Consider the following 11086-nt stretch of genomic DNA (forward strand, 5'->3'; position numbering starts at 1 on the left):
TTCAAGCATGCATTTCCCCTATGATTACAGCCTTTGTTGCTATGCTATATTCCTCCACTTCCTTTAAATGGATGGCAGTCCAAAGCTGCCATAGGCATAACTTTTTTAGAACACTGACTAAATAAGTGAGAGGAAGACATGTTATTTCTACTTTTTTATTCCAGGGCTCCCATACTTCATACTGAAATTCATTCAGATCTCCATCCTTTTCAGCAGGACTCTTTCACTGATGTGGGTTGAAAACAGTCAGCTGGAATGTAAAACGAATTTGCTGGGAATTCTTCAGTCTTTGTGGGGTAAAACACCCCTCAAGGTTTATTCCTACCCTCACTTAGCTTTTTAAAGTTTTTATTTTTTAATGGTCACTTTAATGGCATTTTAGGCTTTGATTCAGTGAACTGGTACACCAAACCAGTCACAAATTAAAGCAACCACAACCAAACACAAATTCAAATGTATATTTAAATAACTTGCATAACCTTATTATATTTAAATTACATCAATGGAATGTTGTCTCTCTGTTTTCCTACATTTGATAACAGTGTTGTATATTAAATTTAGGAGGATGGCATGTACATATTTGAATCATGTAAATGTCTATTTACCCTGCAGATACTTCCAATCATTCAAGACCAGAATCCTATCACTCTAATGTAATCTTAAAAAAGCAAATACAACATATGAAATATATTTGATATAACTGGTTAATCCTAACATAAATTGCAAAAAAAAATGATGGAAATCTCATGAGCTCATGATGGGAATCTCATTAAGCTCAATGTTTTTTGTTTTGTTTTGTTGTTTTTTTTCTCTGGATACTACTTGCATGCACATCCCTACTTGAAGGTGAGCTGTCACTTCCTCTTTTAACAATGTCTCTGGTTTCAGTCAGTTGTCAAAATACAGCAGCAGCACCTCTATTCCAGGACTCCTTACTGTAGAGTAACTGTAAAGGCTACAAGGTTAAATATATGATTTTTATATAAATTATTTTGTGACCTTCAAGTATAAAACATTGAATTTCTATTTAAACCTTCATAAATTAGATTATCAAAAAGTATCAATATGCACCACAGTCAGCTTACTGTTACCCTCATATTAGATATGCCTTACCACATTTAGAAATGATTATAATAATAATAATTATTATTATTATTATATCAAGTTTGACTAAAAACATAAATCTGATGTAGAAAATGTGGAAATGTCAATGCTGTTTGAGTGAAATTATTATTATTATTTGCTAGCAATTACGTGAATGCCCCAGGGACTGGATATTATACTGAATATACAGCAGTGACGATTGCTCCAAGACTGCAAGGGAAGCTCAGCTTCCCCTAAAATGTCAAAAAAATAAGTGATCAAATATATACTGTTGTGTGTACATGCCATTTAATAAATGTGCACTACAACGCGCTCAACTTTTGTTCAGAATCAGCTTCTTATCACTGGTAAAGACGCGGCTTTCCTCTCAATCATTCGCGCAGATTCACAGTGATTTAAACAGTGCAGACGCTGAGCGTCCACAGAGTTCAATAGCGAAGCAGCGAAGTGCAGCGAAACGAGACGAGTGATTGGATAAATGCTGGGCTTTTTCCCGCCCATCGGACGCTCAGCGTCTCTGGGGGCCTATGGGGCAGTGGGCTGGCCTCGGCTGGCCCGGACTCTCAGCTTTTGCCTGATGATTGGACGATCTGTCTGAGGCTGAATCCCTTTTTGATTGACAGCGAAATGAGCGAATCCGCGATCCTTTGGTGTAAAGATCCGTGGGAGCATTACATTTTCATTCTGTTCTGAGTTGAACCAGACTTTCTTAAAACTATTAGCGGCATTTTCTTTGTTAAAAACGACTAGTGACAAATCGAGCTTCTATTTCTGGTGGATTTTTTGTAGCTGCTTGTGTTTGGAGACTGACTTCTATCACTCTTTCTGACTTCTATCGCAGTTTCTGTCCAGCGGGTGCTGCTGAGCCCCTCCACCGTCACAAAGCACTCACAGGCGGACACACTTCACATGGGCCAAGGCCGTTTAAGCAGCCTAGCTCTGCTGGCCATTGAGAGGACACTAGTCAAGTCCCTGGAAAGACGCCTTGTTGGTACGACAGGGTCACAGATCATTTTCTTGAAAAGGAACGGATGGTAGAATTTACATATAAATAAACCGACACATTTTATGATGTGGGCGGCACGGTGGCGCAGCAGGTAGTGTCGCAGTCACACAGCTCCAGGGGCCTGGAGGTTGTGGGTTCGATTCCCGCTCCGGGTGACTGTCTGTGAGGAGTTGGTGTGTTCTCCCCGTGGGTTTCCTCCGGGTGCTCCGGTTTCCTCCCACAGTCCAAAAAAAAAAAAAAAAAAAAAAAAAAAAAAAAAACACACGTTGCAGGTGGATTGGCGACTCAAAAAGTGTCCGTAGGTGTGAGTGAATGTGTGTGTGTCTGTGTTGCCCTGTGAAGGACTGGCGTCCCCTCCAGGGTGTATTCCCGCCTTGCGCCCGATGATTCCAGGTAGGCTCTGGACCCCCCGCGACCCTAAAATTGGATAAGCGGTTACAGATAATGGATGGATGGATGGAATTTTATGATGTAGGCCGAAATTGAGCTTCCCCTCCTTGAAAGACCAGCCACTGATATACAGACATTAATGGTGCAGTCTCTATTGGGTGAGGAAAAACAGGGTAAAGAGACTGAACAGAGGATATACAATAGGTTTGTGTATTACACCTATAGAGGAAACACACATAAACACACGTACATGCAAGACAAACTGCGGAAACATTCCTTGCAAAAAATGTCATGGATTTATGGTACTCCTGGGATATCACTTCCAGGAACTGTTCCAATGCTGGGCACTGCCAGCATGTCAATACACACACACACACACACACAAAATAAAAAAAAACTGGTCTCACTGGCAGTCTCACTTTGTGTGTTTCTGTGTGTGTGCATGCATGTGCGTATGTGTGTGTGTGTGTGTGTGTGTGTGTGTGTGTATGAATGTAAAACGATATAACAAATGTGAGGGTTTGTTGAATTATGCCAAACTATCTCCTGGGTAGATCCTGCCTGATGTAATTTGCCCAATTTTACAGCTGTTGCACTGGAAGGGCTCCTGTTTTGCTTATGCTCATTAACTTTAACAAGAAGAAAAGACACACACACACACACACACACACACACACACATATAGATATATATATACACACACACTAAGGATTTAAACATCTGATAAGCTCAAAACTATGCATGAGTTTTAGTTGGAAAAGTCAGCATGAAGCAGTTTAGTTTTCTGATAAACGTGATGGAAAGCAGCAATAAAAGAGTGCAAATTGCATGACCTCTTTTCCAATCATTCATCACACAGTGCATTCTATTCTCCTTTTCAGATACTCAACTACTCCTTCTCTCTAGTGTGTTACTAGTTTTGAAAATATGTATAATTAATAGTAATTTATTATGCATTCAGACATAAGACATACCCTACTCTTGGTTTGGTCAAGCTTTTCAGATTTTAACACAATGTTAAAGTGCAGGGTCACTCTGCAAGGTGGAATTTTTCACTTACCAGTTCCACTAGCTCTGCTATCAAGCTAGATTAGTTCACCATAACCTAGCAACAACAACCAAAAACGTCAAACTTGCCACCTTGATAATTCATTCATTCATTGTCTGTAAGTTCTTATTCAGTTCATGGTTGGGATTGGTCTGGAGCCTACATGGAATCACTTAACACAAGGCAGGGATACACACCGTGGATGAGGTGCCAATCCATCACAGGACATCAGACACTCACTCCTATGGACACTTTTTTGAATAGCCAGTCTATCAGCATGTGTTTGTGGACTGTGGGGTGAGGCAGGATCACACAGGGGGGCCCACACAGGCACAGGAAGGGCATGCCAAGCTCCTTGAGGACAGTCAATTGAGGTTGGTCTTAAACCCACAATGCCAAGACTCGAGCTGTGTGACACTCCCAGAGTGCAAACCCACAATGGTAAAATTAAGCTGAATTTTAACAAAAATAAATTTAATTCATATCTGGGATCTGAAGCCTACCCAGAATCACTGGGCCTGAGATAAGAGCAAACCACCATTACAGGAAGCGTCACACTCTCACCCAGTCACACACAGACCTGTGCTTAATTTCACACATGTAATCCACCTACTGACATGTGCATCTGGACAGTGGAAAACCTGGAGGAAACCCACCAGACATAAGAACACACCGAACTATTCAGACAGTTCAGACTATTCAGGCAACCTATTTATCTGACCTGGCAACCTGTTTCTATGACAGGTACAGTGGGACATAATTAGAATCAAGTCTGATTTATATTTTATTTATTTTGCTCATCACATGACCTGTCATGACCACACTGAACAGCCAATCATTGATTAGAAGATGCAGAGTTCTGTACAATGGCATTGTTGATTTTTTTGGTTTTGGTGATGTGTGCACATCAGCGCACCTGTTAACCTCTCCGTGCTATGCTCACCCATGACGTCAGCCATATCTAACAAGTCAGTTAAATATGAAAAGACCCACTTTTATTCACAGTCAGTGAAATATCTAATAGGCTACTTCAAGAAGATCAAGGCTGATTTTTTTCCATTACTTAGCTCCCACTCATTAGAAATCCAGAAAAGATTGTCCAGCTTCACAAGTTTTAATCAGTAGGAGCTTTAGCTTGGCTGTATCTGCAGGGATACCATATTGGGAGTGGGGGTAAGGACAGAAATAGCATAATTTAATTAGACTTTTTTTCTGATCAAAATATATAAATGAAATAAGAATATTAGTAAACTACTGGCAGAGTTTAACAACAACAATGATAATTCAATTAAATATAAAGGAACTAAAAATATTATGTTGGACATGCATTTTTAGTTCCCAGAAATCATTATGCTTTCTCCGAATGCCTGAGGGCTGCCTTCTGGAAAGACTGCAATTTGTGGGAGGAGTAGGCTTGATGTATAATAGGCTACTTTAAGTAAAAAAATAAAAAGAAAAGAAAAAAGTCTTTATATTAATGTGTCCTTAAAACTGCAATAAACAAAAATATTTGTTTTAAAGGTTGATTAAAGGTAAGTGGTTGGTGGGGTCCTGGAGCACAAGAAAAGAGCTAAAGGAATATGAGGTGAGAACAGAAGCCACATTTACAGCAAATCACCCAAGGTCAGTCCATTTAAAAAAGCTGCAGATTTTTTCCACTGCATACATTGCATCCATAGAATACTGCCAGTACTATTCATGAATAGCATTCAATGTTAATCTGTGCATATATTAATGTGAGGTCTGTGCTGCACAGTTTAACATCACCAAAGCTACACTTTGTTTCATTTACTACAGTGAAGTAGTGATTTTAGCACGGCATGATATTTTGGAGAAGGGAGACATTGCCACACTACATGACCCCCTGATACCAGGCCTAATCCATGTACATACTGAAAATAAAATGCAGCATTGGTCTTGCTCTTTCACACTGAGAAGTGTGCAAACACACACATACACACAGACACACAACTGGACAGTGCCTTTGCCAACCACTGTAAATATTTAGAGGTCAGCAGTCACAGAGTGGAAAATCAAAGCCTTCGTTTGTCTGTGTGTGTGTGTGTACGCGTTCAGAGAACTGCTCTCACTTTCAAAGAGCTCCCTTTAATGCTCTACACTGACAGGGAGAGAAAGCAGTTATCTGTCTGGAGTGTGTGTGTGTGTGTGTGTGTGTGTGTGTGTGTACTTATCTGTATGATGTGGGTGCCACAGCACTCAGGGCACCACATTAATCAAAATGTTAGAAAAACGTTTCCAGTTAAAATAAACAACATGACCCAGAGCGCAGTGTGTTAGACAGCAGCAGCAGCAAAATCTTGCTGCAGTATCGCATTCTACACACTTTTCTCTGCCTTTCTCTGCTCTGGGCTCAAAGACTGGGGCTTGGATTAGTGGGGTGGAACCAGCTCACTGAATAAAAACACCCATAACCAGAATGAACCTACGAGCACTTCAACAAAAGCAACTTTTAACTTGCCAAATTGCACAAGGGTGAGAGATTTGAGGGTAAAGGCTTCTTTCTAATTTATATAGAGGTGTAGCCGTGCATACAGCTAATCAGTGAAGAAGCCATTATGTCCCTGAAGACACATCAATGAAAAAGTGTATCTGTTCAGTATTACCTGAACTTTGTATTACCTCCTGCTACCCACACACAGCCCTGAACACAGCCCAGTGTGTGTATGTGTGTATACCACAAAGCATGGAGCACTAAACGTAGCTTAGCCTATATGTTTATTCAAGGAAACCTAAATGAGCTGTCCCTAATACATGGATATATACATCTCTCTATATATAGAGTTATATGTATGCATTTATATATATCTGCATTTGTCAGTTTGTGTTTATTCTATTGTGGGAGAAGTCACCCGTTCTCTATCCCTCTCACTCTCGTCTGGCCCTCTATCTGGAAGCTTACTATATAATTTACTAGAAGCCAACCAGTCGCTATTTTTTCCGACCACTAATTAATTATAATTCTGCAGTTTCAAACAGTCAGAGAAAAGGCATGCAAAAACCTATGAGGCGAGTTCAGAGAGAGAGAGAGAGAGAGAGAGAGAGAGAGAGAGAGAGAGAGAGAGAGAAGAGAGAGAGAAACAGGGTGGGTGAGAGGAGAAATAGAGAGAGAGAGAGAGAGAGAGAGAAAGAGAGAGAGAGAAAGAGAGAGAGAAACAGGGTGGGTGAGAGGAGAAATAGAGAGAGAGAGAGAGAGAGAGAGAGAGAGAGAGAGAGAGAGAGTGAGAAAGATCTTGTGGTTTTGTGTTAAAGCATTTACCCCGCCTGTCATCTTTGTGCTTTTGACACAAACTCCCTCTCAAGGCTCTCAATGTATTGCAAAACTGCTTACAGCCACAGCAAGGCAACCTACTGCGAGTGAGGTGAAGTCAAACAGAGAAACCTCAAAAGGCCCTATTCAGTCCCACCAGAGCAGAGTTGAGTCCAGCAGAAATCTTCAGCAGGGGACTAGACACATATCTTTAGATCTTTAAATATTCACACCTCCTTTCTGGTACACTCCTTTGAAATATAAACATAGTTTATTTATTATTATTATTATTGTTATATTTTTTTTTTATAAAATCTGCAGTTGTTATCACATTTGTTTGTTTTTTTTTTGCGCTCCACCAGTAAAAACAGCCCATTGTTTTTTCTTGTACAGACCATAAAAATGAGCTGACAATTATTTTACGCTTCCACAAGCTAAACTATTTAAATACACAATCACTTTAAAGATAATTGTGAACAGAAAATAAAACTGGCATTCATGCAAAGTAATGATGTCTGGCTTTGATAGCTATATACTTTATGAGGCATATTTCCCCCCCAAAACAACCTTGCAGCACCTTAACAATCATGCTATTCACAGTCACACTCAAAGAAATGAGGCTTAACAGTACACGCCAATTTATTTTTTCTCAGCAACTTTCATAAGCCTTTCAGAGATTTGTACTTCTGATAGTTATTAGGCGCAATTTTGTGTTCATGGCATGATATAATGAATACTTCTCCTCTGTGCAGCTCAACTGTTACAAAGTCAGTCGGGTGTGCGTTTCCAGCTCATTGTTGAAGTGTAAAATCAGTTTAAGTGCAGACTGCTGTGTTTTAGATCCTTCCACCAACATTCATACTGGAGCCACAAGTCTCAGTTTTCTTTTTTTTTCTTACATTCGTTTAAACCTCAGCCCCAGTCTCAGACTCAACAAAACAAAGTCCAAAAAGCATCAATCTTAGCTTGTGTTTTCTTACTGTGTGCATATGCAAGCTAGCATTAAATTAGCCAAACATTTGCTTTTCTGAGACATTATAGGTTGTCTGTAATAGTCGCATTTTCCCTACTTACTTCACAAAGTAGCTCAACAAATAACAGTTTCTTCCACCAAATAGTGAATTCGATTGTCTGTCTCAAAGTTTTTCCATTTCACCACTAAGCGACTCCTTATCTTACAATTATACATTATGTATAGACGCCATAGTATCTAAACTACTCCAGCGCACTTTGTAGTGTGGAGGGAGTGATGGTACATTAAGTCTGTGGCTTCAAAGTTACGGTTCTATTCGTTAGACAGTCTTCAAAAACACTTTTCAGCAGACTCAAGGTGATTATAACGAATATACATACAGTTTAATTCAATAGTGTACAAATCCATATATGAAAAATATTCTCTGTGAAAGGTAAATATTTTATATACAAATACACAGACAGGATTTACTCAGTGTGAGAGAACTCATCAACTTTATAAGGATAAACAACCCTCACCCTACAACTGGTGTTTCTATGGGAACACATCAGCATTTTAAAATTACTCTTATTTCATCTGCACACAAAATCAATCACAAGATAAAATGTGGTTCTTTACTGTTTTCTATGAGCATGTCTATGGCGTCAAAATAGGTTCTAAAGTTCTGAGAACCACAAAACCGAATTCATAACTAACAAATGACATTTTGTAATTGAGAAAACTGTTGTTAATTTTGAGAGTTATAAAAATAGGTTTGTAAACAGAATATTTCTGTATATAATCGTCTATTTTTAGTTTAATATTCTCGAAGAATCTGTTTCCGCTTTTATTCCACATTTTTATCAGTTGCGCTTCTCTCAGTCTCGCTGTCACCGCCAGATGTTTCTCGCTTTTGACTTTGACCGAGGAGTGGTATCTAGACAGTCATTGGCTACTGAAGTTAAGCCCCGCCCACACATCCCGCCTATGATTTTGACACAAACTCCCTCACAAGGCTCTCAACGTATTGCAAAACTGCTTACAGCCACAGAAATGCAACCTACTGCAAGTGAGGTGAAGAGAAACCTCAAAAGGCCCTATTCAGTCTCACCAGAGCAGAGTTACCAATGGGACTACATTAACCAGTTAGTAGCCTCTATGACAAACTGTGAATTACTAAACGACATAATCGTTAATAATAGTTGATAATAGTTGATATGGCTTACCTGTGTTTGCTCGTCGGCCATTTTCTAAACAGGGTAAGATTGGCGCGCTGTCTCTGACGTAGCGGGGTGTGCAGAATGTGCTTGGTGGGCGGGGCTTAGCTTCAACAGCCAATGACTGTCTAGATCCCGCCTCTCTCAAAAGTCAAACGCGAGAAACGTCTGGAGGCGACAGAGAGACCGAGAGAAGCGCAACTGAGAAAAGGCGGAATAAAAGCGAATACAGATTCTTCAAGAATATTAAACTAAAAATAGACGATTATATACAGAAATATTCTGTTTACATACCTGTTTTAATAAAATACAAATACAAGTTTTCTCAAATACAAAGGTCGTTTATTGATTATAGATTGATTTTTGGTTCTCAGAACTTTAGAACCTATTTTGACACCATACATATCTGCCTGACTATTAACATTTCTATCATCATTTAATATTGCCATATACTTTGGTCCTCAAAGCATTCATAATTCCAACTTTAAAAGATCATATAAGCTAAAGCTCATATTTAGGTAGTGATTTGTAAAATTATATTTTGATGTAAACTAGTAGGAAAAAAAAAAGTAGGAATGGGCATTTCAGTCTCATGTAGTCATTACATTGTGCAATTCACAATTCAAAAAAAATTGGTTTGTGTATGTCATTTGTAGGAAAAACCCTAAGAAAATAACAAATTCAAAGGTATTTTTTCATTTTACAGTTCATTTATATATTTTACAAATTAATCCTCTTAATTCACTGGTTATGCATTGACTTTGGTCCCTTGCTTTTGGCTTACATTATCCATCACACCTCATCTATGTAATTACTGCCTTCAGAAGTACTGTCTTAAGCCAGATCAAGGCGATCAAAATGACATATCTTTTCAGTCAATTTCACTGAAATTACAATTTCACACAAGTTTTATTGGCAAGTGCTGGGTGTAATTTTACAGGATTAGCTCAAGCTGCCTTTATAATGCATTAGTTAGTAGCACATTACAATAACAATACAGTAGAACTAATCAAAATTATTCTAGCCTGTAAGTATGTCTGGGATCCTTAGACCTGTTAGGCCAGATTACTTCAGTCTTAGTCCACATTTTTATTGCATTTACATAACATCACATGCTGGGAGTGCCAGTGTTTTATTAGAATTATATAGGCCTCTTATGAAAAACAGCACAGAAGTCCGAAATCCAGCATTTGTTACACAATCTCCTTCTTTGCTGTGTATTAGTCTGCTGCATCATGTAAAAGATAATCTCACTAACTAACAGTACTCACCCAATACCAAAAACACTCCTTATCTCTGTTGCCTAAATTGTTATGAACACAATTAAACATTGCAGTGCAAGGGCCTGTATGTGGGCCCACAATTAATATATTTGTGTGTGTGTGTGGGTAAATAAATATGTCATAAATTAATTTGTCCCTTGCTAACCCAAGGCATTCAACATTTAGCTATAGAGTAAGTCTAGTTCTAAATATCCATTAAATTATTCCATACTTTGTAATTTAAGCATAATACACAGTGGATGAAGAAGCGTACTTCAGAAGAGTTTGAGTGAGTGCAGTACGTTTGACCCTTAGTTGAGCTTGCGGTGAGCAGGCTGCCCCACCCGCTGGGTTTGTGCTGGAGTTCTGTGGAGCAGTATGAGCTCATACGGGCCTGTTCTGAAGCTCACAGGCTGGAATCAAAGCAAGTCTCTGGTGTTCTGGGAAGATCCTGCAGTTACTCTGTTCTGCACGAGCCACACACTGTAAGGGTAGAGGGACCCCACTGACCCACACACTTTCAACTGGGCACCCGGGGCACAGCCTGGTTTTCAGCCAAAAAGGCCTGAAGTATTTGTGTAAATATCTGTGTGGTTATGGGTGTGTGTCAGTGTCCTTGTGAAATGTGTTATTCCCATTTTGTTTTATTTGCTAAAAATTCCCAGAATGCACTGGGCCTGAAGTGTCCAAAGTGTTAGTTATGTGTGTCTTTAATGGGCATAAATACACAGGCTGTTAGAGCTCAGTAAACCTCTCTTTTATAGACATTCAGTTTTTTCCATCCCAGCAGAGTACTACCCCAGAGAGAGACAGAGTAAGAGAGACACAGAGAAAGAGAG

At 39.3% G+C, this 11086-nt stretch overlaps 1 long non-coding RNA gene across 1 annotated transcript in view; it reads right to left on the reverse strand.

The window, feature by feature from the left end:
* Window positions 1–9078, reverse strand: part of LOC136705010 (uncharacterized) — a 62997-nt gene extending 53919 nt beyond the window's left edge. Inside the window, exon 1 of the long non-coding RNA XR_010803995.1 lies at window positions 8995–9078. This is a non-coding gene — a long non-coding RNA (uncharacterized lncRNA). The remainder of the gene's footprint in view (window positions 1–8994) is intronic.
* Between the last annotated feature and the right edge of the window lie 2008 nt (window positions 9079–11086).

The sequence above is a fragment of the Hoplias malabaricus genome, chromosome 8 (assembly GCF_029633855.1).
Source record: "Hoplias malabaricus isolate fHopMal1 chromosome 8, fHopMal1.hap1, whole genome shotgun sequence".
Taxonomy (NCBI): domain Eukaryota; kingdom Metazoa; phylum Chordata; class Actinopteri; order Characiformes; family Erythrinidae; genus Hoplias; species Hoplias malabaricus.